Genomic DNA, 10,130 nt, shown 5'->3' on the forward strand with positions numbered 1-10,130 from the left:
CACCATTTTATTCTCCTATATGCCCACTCTATAGTAAAGTATGAAAAAGTCGGTTTAAAATAAAAAAAACCCCGAAAAACCCAAGTCGACCTTTTCCCCCACATCATTTTCATGTGTCGACCCTTTGAATGCGTTGACCTAATATGTCGACCTAGACACCGCATACCCTGTTACTATATATATATATATATATATATATATATATATATATATATATATGATGGGAGTTCTATTGAAGATGTGATGTTGCTATGGGAAACCAATCAGATCTATCTAGTACCTTATATAAGGTGCTAAATAAAATAAGTTGATTTTGATTGGTTGCTCTGGGCAACAACCCATATTCAATAGAACTCCCATCTTATTAAACCCCTGTGTGTCTTCTGGTCAGTGCTGTGCTTTCCCTGTCAGTAACTGAGATGCATGAGGTGGTATCGGTCCATTATGTAGTGTTTGCTTTGTGATGGTGAATATAGCCTTGTGCATGTGTAATAAATGGCCTTACCATCCCGTCACATTATACCGGATTGCTCATGGATTTCACAGTTATTTGGTCTCATTAAAAACTTGAATCTTGTGTAATTCTTCAGTGTCCACTGTCCTGGTATTAAGGGATGGTACGGTGAGCCTAGTATTCGGTGACTTCAGCATGGTGGGTTTGAGAGAGATGACTGAACTGGTCTCATCACTTGTAAGTGGAACTAAACCTGGGAAAATATATCCATGTGTTGTCCTTGCTACCTTCTCTATGCTCCCTGTCTTCTGCTGCCGGTACAGGTTCTCTGTACTCCAATAAAATCATTTAGAAGTTTGTCCTTGGACTGCCATATTCCACTTTCCCATCACTAATACCCTTTTCACATCGCAACTAATTACCGGGTACAAGCCGGTTTGACCCGGTAATTAGTGTGATGTGAAAGCAGTTACTGTGTCCCATGAATGGGTAGCAACACATATATATACGAACTGGTAAAAAAGCAGAGTTCTTATAAGTCTGTTCCCCTGTTGCTGGGCGGTGTGAACGGGTTAAACAGTTTGAGCGACCCATTCACACTATAAGGGGTATTCAATGCCGCAGGGAGCGGCCGGCGAGGGGGTTAAACAGTGAGGATTGCTGAAAACCAGCGATCCTCGCTGTTTAACCCCCGCGCCGGCCGCTCGCTCTATTCAACGTACTGGGGAAATCCTCGCCGTCACAGGACGGCGAGAATTCCCCAAAACAGCGAGACCCGCGGCTGCTGCAGAAAACTCGCAGTTTTTAGCCGCGGGTCTCGCTGCTTCTGGAGCCGCATCCGCCAATTCCCCCTCGCTCAAAAAACGGAGCGAGGGGGAATTGGCGTATGCGGAGGGTGTGTTGAATGCTGTCAGGGTGAGTGGTGACAGCAAGCAGGAAGCCCTGCTCGCTGTCACCACTCGCAAACAGCATTGAATACCTGCCTATGGAGGAGGCAGCGCCAGCTCTAAGTGTTGCCTCCTCCCTTGCCCCCGATGACGCGCCGACTCCCCGCCTACGGTTGATGTGAAAATCCCAAAATGCAGGTTTGCGCCGGGACGGAACCGTTTGAAAGTCCGGGTCCAAACCTGCATTTTGCGATGTGAAAGCAGTATAAGGTGCATTTTGTACTATTATTCACAAACAGTTGCATGCCAAACTAGTGTTTTGTATGTATTGGGGATAAAGGTCTGAGGCATTTTCTGCTAAAGGGGCTATTTACACAGTTTGGGGCCACACATAGCAGGGACAGAACCCGCTTCACCTTAAGGAGCCTAGGCACAGGTTCCTATGCGGCCACTGGTCCTACCACAGCATGCCGCCCGGATTTTGGCAAGACCACGTACATTTGATTTGTTCACACGGTGCGGCTGTGCCTCACTGTGTAACACTAGAAATCTAGTCGGCAGTGGCCGGATCCTACAATCGCCTGCCCCAAATTCGGCAGATAAGTCGCATCTGAAAAGTAAGTACCATATATACTCGAGTATAAGCCTACTTTTTCAGAACATTTTTTATGCTGAAAAAGCCCCTCGCCTTATACTCGAGTGAGTCCCACTTGAGTCAATAAGTTTTCCCAGTTTTTTTGTTGTAAAATTAGGTGCCTTGGCTTATATTCGGGTCGACTTATACTCGAGTATATACGGTATGAACTTACGTTTCAGAGCAAAGACTGCAGAAATTATTCAATGGTCAGTTACCATCAAATGATTTCTTCTCTGTTCGGCCGCATGCGAGGGGATGTGTTTGCATACACCTTGCATGCTAGCGAGGGGCTTTGTGCAGTGTTTACCTGTTTGCTAAGCTGCAATTTCTGCAATCAGAAGAACTGGGCATGCTTTGTGGACAGTATTTATTTGCTTTGATTTCGCACTGGTAAAGGGGCCTTTGTGTCTATAAAGGAGTATAGAAATACACAAAGAAAAAGAAGACTTTGGTTGGGGGCACTATAACAAGATCGTGATCAAATTACATGAATTAAAACTTAACCTTTATTCACTTAATGCCAATAAAGTCCTATAGATAAGATATGTGGGGTAGCATTGGTCAGGACAATATTTAGTGCTTGAATTGCACTTTAACGACAAACATACATATAAAACACTAATACACTGTATGGGGACTGTTTCTGCGAAAATAATCACATGGAAAATATCCCCATTTTATTGCCATTAAGTGAATAAAGGTATAGTTTTAATTCATGTAATTTGATAATGTAATTTGATTTTAGTGCCCCCAACCAAAGTCTTCTTTTTCTTTGTGTATTCTTCATGCTTTGTGGACCCAAGAGACTTATTTAAGAAATTTTCCAGATAAAGTTGTTCGAACATATCTGTGTTTTTTTTTGCATAAAATACTGGGCCAAATGTAATAGGGTGAGAGATTTGGGAAAAGTTTTCCCATGTTTTTTAAAGCAGCAATCAATTACATGGCAAAATCAACCTGGTTTTGCAGTGTAATTGATTGCTGCTTTAAAAAACATGGGAAAACTCTCCCCAAATCTCTCATTTCTGAAACTCTCACCCTATTACATTTGGCCCAGTATCTTCATTTCATAGTAATTTAATCTAGCCCATTGAGTACTTTTATTTCCTGGCTACAGCCTCAAACTTGTCATCAAAGCGGGAAACCCAGGGTAGTCCCTCTACTTTTAATGGACGCTTTTGCAGGAAAATGCATTGAAGGTTGTCTGTTAACCATGACTCTTCACCAGTATTATAGAAACACACAAAAGTAATGCATATAATAATGACAGGCATGATATCCTCTACTCAAATGATTTGGAAGAGGGTAAAAGCCAGAAACCTATTCAACAAGCCGCAAATCATGTAAAATGTATTGAAATAGCCAGATCTGTATAGTAAATTCATAAAAAAAAATGCGATAAACCATGTAAAGGTTTAGTCTGAGCCAGAATGGTAAATTTAAAATGAGCCGTTTATAAGTAGAAAACAAAAAAAAATGGAGTCATGGACTTTATACTGTTTTCGCCATGTATGTTTTCTTGAGTATTTGCAAACCTTCAGTAGTCAAAGGATCATCTTTTTATGGGGTGTGTTCAAAGACCAGTTAAAGTCAGTTCATACTTCGAGCTGCAGTAGACTGACAACTATGCATACAATATTTGTTCAAAAAGAGAAGCGGTTCAGGCCAACATATTTTATTGGTCATACCATGCTGACTTATGAAGTCCTCTTTTCCACATAGAAGAATTACTTGTGACAATTCAAATGTTTTTAAAGACCAGGATGTGCCTTTGCAGGGAACGGTCATTTGGTCTACATCAAGTTGGTCGACAATCATTAGGTCGACATGGATCTAGGTCGGCAGGTCATAAGGTTGACACAAGCATTAGTTCGACAGTCAATAGATCGACGTGGAGCTTTTGACAGTTTTTTTGTGCCGACAGGTAGTATTGCATGCACAACCATCTACTAGGGCAGAGGTTCCCAAACTTTTTTGATTCACGGCACCCTAGAGTATCAGAATATTTTTCAGGGCACCCCTAGGCCAAAGTTTGTTACCAAGAATAATAATATTTTTTTTTTTTATGAAATAAGTTGTGCTTAAATGTCATCCTTAGGTCCAGTTATGTGGTGAGGAACAGGATTCACTTCTGTTTATCCACATATTTTATAACTGAAAGCCCCAAGCACTGATTTTGCCTGTTTCATTGGCCATAAATAATTTTAATTGGTTCTGGACCACCAACCTGAGGCACCCCTGCAAGTGCTCCGAGGCACCCCAGGGAGCCTAGATGCACAGTTTGGGAACCACTGTACTAGGGTGTGGTGGGAGAAAATAAAGTGTGCCGAGCATAGCGGTGCACTTTAACCTGTGTCGACATTCGGGAAAAAAAACCCTGTGAAAAACCCACTGTCGACCTTATGACCCTGTCGACTTAGATTCATGTTGACCTTCTTGCATGTCGACCTAAATGCATGTCGACCTAATGACTGCCTAACAACTTGCTGTTGACCAACTGATCCACACCCTTAAATAGATCAGTTACACTGGTATCGTTTGGATTGTACAGCTTCATGGAGTTCTCTCATCTATTGGGGTCCATTTATTAAGCCTATAGCTGGGTACACACTATATGAGATTATCGAAAAATTTCCCTTAAACTCCTGGGTGAGTGATCTAGTGCATACACACTGAACAATATTATTAATAATAGCATTTAGTAATGTTAACTGGCCCAGGCTGAATACACAGTGGTTGACTATATAGTCAATATTGAGCGTTATACTCTCAGTTGTGCATTCATGTGCGTTGACCCATCTGCTGCATGTCAGTTGGGCCGATCCAGCTGATAACGGCATGCAGGTGAATGTGGGATGGAAGGCTATATTGCATGGTTGTGGAGCTGGGTCGGCTGGGAAACACATTGTTGTGATGTGTGCTCGGCCTAACTGCCATGTTACAGGCTGTAACAGGAGCTGGTTTTGTTGGCACTATGGGCCTTCTTCTGGTCGATGTGGTCCGTCCGAATTCTTTCGGAGTGCGCTTTTTAGCCGTCTGCGCATGCGTAGGCAACGCTATGCGCATGTGCGAGGCATGGTCTCTGTACTCGTTCTCACTAATACCGTACAGAAATGTCCACCGAATTGAATCGGGAAATATGGGCGTTTTTGGGCATCAATCGGACTTACACAAGGGCGTGGTTTCAAAGTGGGAAAAACTGGGCGTACACGAGGGAGTGCACTAACTGTGGTAGGCGTGCATTCGGACAGCATACCGACTGCAAAGGAACCAACACGCATGAAATATGCGGTCTTCATAAGCAAGTTTCACTTTGCGGAGACCACTTGTTTTTGTGCTAGGCCTTCGGTTTGCCCAATTAGTAGGCCCGCACCTGAAACACTCCTCTACTCTACTCTCTTGTGAAGCCACCTGCTGTGTTCCCAATGATTCTGCTGAGGCAGAAGATGGCCCAGCTGTAGATGGCCCAGCAGTCTGGTCACCTCCCAATGGCTGGTCTCTGGTGAGGTGCACATTGGTGATGGAGTCCAGCTGAGCTAGAAGGAGCTGATGCTCTTGTTCTCCCTCTGATTGTGAACCAGACATGCTTGCAGCATACAAAAAACCTAGGTAAAGGGGTAACAATGAATGAATAGCACTTCACATGATGTAAGGGTTAATCTAAAGAGGTACTAATGTGTTTAAGTATCAATTAGGATTTAATTGACAATTACAAACAATCCATTTTTTATGAGGTTGCCTAATTGCATAAGTGTGTCATGTGTCAGATGTATGACTTCAGATAACAGTCGTGAGTTTTGTGGACATACCCCGCATCGGTGCGTACGTGCAGCTTCCCATTTGTTCTGACGCTGTAAGACCGTGCAGAATCTTTGTGTGGCCATGCACGGTTTGGATGTAGTCCGAAAACACACCCTCTTCTTAGAGAGTGAGTCCGTCCGAATGCAGAGGACCTGTGGGCGTTTGTTCTTACAATGTCCGCACAGCGTGGCGTTCGGTCAGCTCCGAAATAATTCGGAACGGACCGCACCAACCAGAATAACCTCCTATGTGCTAGGCCTTGAAGAAAGATGAAGTGGAGAATGATAAAGTGAGTGGCTCCTATACCGTTTTTCAAACACAGCTGGCAGTCCCAGATGTTATTGTGGCTCAGAGGAATGTTTTTTTTCTGATTATGCTTTGTATCACTGAGGCAACCAAAGCATAATCCCTCATAAATGCTGGGTATTGCTAATCGAATAGACCCAGGCAAAATCCACAGGGTTTTAATGACATTTACAGGGTTTTACAGGGCTTAAAAATCAAGTGGAATTGGAATCTGATGTGGGGTCCAGCCTGGATTAGATCCATGTTTAAAATCCTGGGTCGGACCCAAGATTTAACTGGCCCAGGCTGAATACACAGTGGTTGACTATATAGTCAATATTGAGCGTTATACTCTCAGTTGTGCATTTATGTGCGTTGACCCATCTGCTGCATGTCAGTTGGGCCGATCCCGCTGATAACGGCATGCAGGTGAATGTGGGATGGAAGGCTATATTGCATGGTTGTGGAGCTGGGTCGGCTGGGAAACACATTGTTGTGATGTGTGCTCGGCCTAACTGCCATGTTACAGGCTGTAACAGGAGCTGGTTTTGTTGGCACTATGGGCCTTATTCTGGTCGATGTGGTCCGTCCGAATTCTTTCGGAGTGCGCTTTTTAGCCGTCTGCGCATGCGTAGGCAACGCTATGCGCATGTGCCAGGCATGGTCTCTGTACTCGTTCTCACTAATACCGTACAGAAATGTCCACCGAATTGAATCGGGAAATATGGGCGTTTTTGGGCATCAATCGGACTTACACAAGGGCGTGGTTTCAAAGTGGGAAAAACTGGGCGTACACGAGGGAGTGCACTAACTGTGGTAGGCGTGCATTCGGACAGCATACCGACTGCAAAGGAACCAACACGCATGAAATATGCGGTCTTCATAAGCAAGTTTCACTTTGCGGAGACCACTTGTTCTTGTGCTAGGCCTTCGGTTTGCCCAATTAGTAGGCCCGCACCTGAAACACTCCTCTACTCTACTCTCTTGTGAAGCCACCTGCTGTGTTCCCAATGATTCTGCTGAGGCAGAAGATGGCCCAGCTGTAGATGGCCCAGCAGCCTGGTCACCTCCCAATGGCTGGTCTCTGGTGAGGTGCACATTGGTGATGGAGTCCAGCTGAGCTAGGAGGAGCTGATGCTCTTGTTCTCCCTCTGATTGTGAACCAGACATGCTTGCAGCATACAAAAAACCTAGGTAAAGGGGTAACAATGAATGAATAGCACTTCACATGATGTAAGGGTTAATCTAAAGAGGTACTAATGTGTTTAAGTATCAATTAGGATTTAATTGATGACAATTACAAACAATCCATTTTTTATGAGGTTGCCTAATTGCATAAGTGTGTCATGTGTCAGATGTATGACTTCAGATAACAGTCGTGAGTTTTGTGGACATACCCCGCATCGGTGCGTACGTGCAGCTTCCCATTTGTTCTGACGCTGTAAGACCGTGCAGAATCTTTGTGTGGCCATGCACGGTTTGGATGTAGTCCGAAAACACACCCTCTTCTTAGAGAGTGAGTCCGTCCGAATGCGGAGGACCTGTGGGCGTTTGTTCTTACAATGTCCGCACAGCGTGGCGTTCGGTCAGCTCCGAAATAATTCGGAACGGACCGCACCAACCAGAATAACCTCCTATGTGCTAGGCCTTGAAGAAAGATGAAGTGGAGAATGATAAAGTGAGTGGCTCCTATACCGTTTTTCAAACACAGCTGGCAGTCCCAGATGTTATTGTGGCTCAGAGGAATGTTTTTTTTCTGATTATGCTTTGTATCACTGAGGCAACCAAAGCATAATCCCTCATAAATGCTGGGTATTGCTAATCGAATAGACCCAGGCAAAATCCACAGGGTTTTAATGACATTTACAGGGTTTTACAGGGCTTAAAAATCAAGTGGAATTGGAATCTGATGTGGGGTCCAGCCTGGATTAGATCCATGTTTAAAATCCTGGGTCGGACCCAAGATTTAAGTGAAAAGGGGCATCGGTGAAAGCTTTATGATACCTTTTAATGACTCTTGAGATTCGTTTTTTACAGAATATTTCTTCTATACCCCTTACCCCTTTTGCAAAGTGCAAAAGGGGTATAGAAGAAATATTCTGTAGAAAACGAATACAACAACAATCCTGTTTTTTTTCTTAGTGAAAAAGAGATAAAAAAATAAAAACTGGCCCATAAATCTAACCCGTATAGCTTGTAGTACATATACTGTATAAATAGATCTTGAGAAGCTGTAGTAGACCCAACGGCAAACCATACAATACTTTAGCCACAGAAAATGTAATGACTGGAAAAAAAAATGTCACAGAAGTCATCATTTAATTAGTGGCTAGTTTGTAATTTAGGATGAAGTGGAACATCTGTGGACTGCCTATCAGAATTTTCTTGTATTCTCATAAGAAACATATTGCATTCACTTTGCTGTGCAAAGAAAAAATGATGCTACAAATTCGCTGCTACATTACTTTGAAACTGCATTCTGTATTCAAAATGCCTGGCTCTGATCAGTCCGGAATACGTACGGATGATTGTGTTCAGAATACAGACGTAGTGTTCATTCTAGCACCCACCATATTTGAAAACCCATGCAGTTCTACTTCCCTGCCTCGGGTGTCACTGTCTGCTGTAGTGCTTCTAGCACAGTGTGGTCTGTATACCACGCAGGCACGAGGAGAATATACACACTCCGCACAGTTAGAGCCATGGTAGGAATCAAACCTATGACCTCAGTGCTGTGAGGCAGTAATGCTACCCATTACACCATCTGTACTGTATAATTTACCCTTATCTCCAATTGACTTGTAGTGTTAACAATTTCAAGCTGGTCTTTTTTTATTATGTAAAAGGAAGGTCAAATAAACAGCACTTGTTTTATCACACATTTTAGTATTTACTCAACAAAACCATGAAACTGCAAAGTTACACAAATTTCACAGTTATCATTGATTTTTTCCAAGTCTTGTGATATGCCAACATTCTGACTCTTTGAAAAAAAAAAAAAAAAAAGCTCCAGCTTGGGTAATTGTTTGTTTGTGCTGTCACATTCCAACCGCCAATTTATATTTTTCAGTAGTTTTACTGATTTGAAGAAAATATATTAAATGTGTACAAATAATATTCTAGCCCAACATGGCATTAGATTTTGAAAAGTAGGGCACTTGCCCTGGACTTCTTAATGATTTCTGCATTGTAGGGGTTATTCTCTGGTGATCATACTTGTTTACCAGAAAATATCTTCTCAGGGGTAACAACATTTGAAAATGGGGGACTCCCCTCTGTGTATTGCCCAGTATGTATGGAGCTTTATCACTCGTAATTTGATACACCACTTAGATTTAATTGTCGTTCGTATCAGTAGGGTAAGTTTGCCGGCACTTGGTGAAAGCCAAAGGCACTTTGGGGGTCATTCTAGTCCATTCAGACGAGGCTGAATTCAGCCTCAATCCGATGGTTGGTGGACTGCGCATGCACACTTTCTTTTTGGCGCATGTGCAGGTCCACTGTGCGAACGGCACCACAATTTCGTCAGGCTGTTCGCACGGAGTGGTGTGTGTGTGTGCGGGGGCGTGTTATGTGGCAGCCGGAAAGGGAGGTGCCCATGGGAACGCCCATCGTTTCATGGGCATCCCCATGAAAATTCTGGCCGTTCCCATGCAAATGGCGGCGTGACGCAGGTGCTGGGGGGCAGGCGGCTGGCGGATGTCACATGATATCAGCCGTCTGCCCTCTCTTAACCCCTTCCTGACAGAGCTAGTTTTTGCGTTCCTGACAGAGCCATTTTTTTCAAATCTGACATGTCTCACTTAAGTGGGGATAACTTTTTTTTGCTTTTACTTATCCCAGTGGTTTTGAGATTGTTTTTTCGTGACACCTTGTACTTCAAATTAGTGGTAAATTTGGGTCGATACAGTCTGTGTTTTTTTGTGAAAAATACCAAAATATCGTGAAAAAATGGAAAATTTAGCGATTTGCAAAATGTTAAATTTTCTGCTTGTGAGACAAATAATCTTACCACTCAAAATAGTGAATAACTAACATAGACCATATGTCTACTTTATGTTGACAT

The 10,130-nt window shown here is 43.1% G+C and overlaps 1 protein-coding gene across 3 annotated transcripts in view; it reads left to right on the plus strand.

Moving 5' to 3' along the window:
* The window catches only part of BLTP3A (bridge-like lipid transfer protein family member 3A), a 79,461-nt gene that overhangs the window by 788 nt on the left and 68,543 nt on the right, over positions 1-10,130 (plus strand). The gene's annotated exons all lie outside the window — the stretch shown is intronic.

Source organism: Crinia signifera, chromosome 2 (assembly GCF_055691185.1).
Source record: "Crinia signifera chromosome 2, ASM5569118v1, whole genome shotgun sequence".
NCBI lineage: Eukaryota > Metazoa > Chordata > Amphibia > Anura > Myobatrachidae > Crinia > Crinia signifera.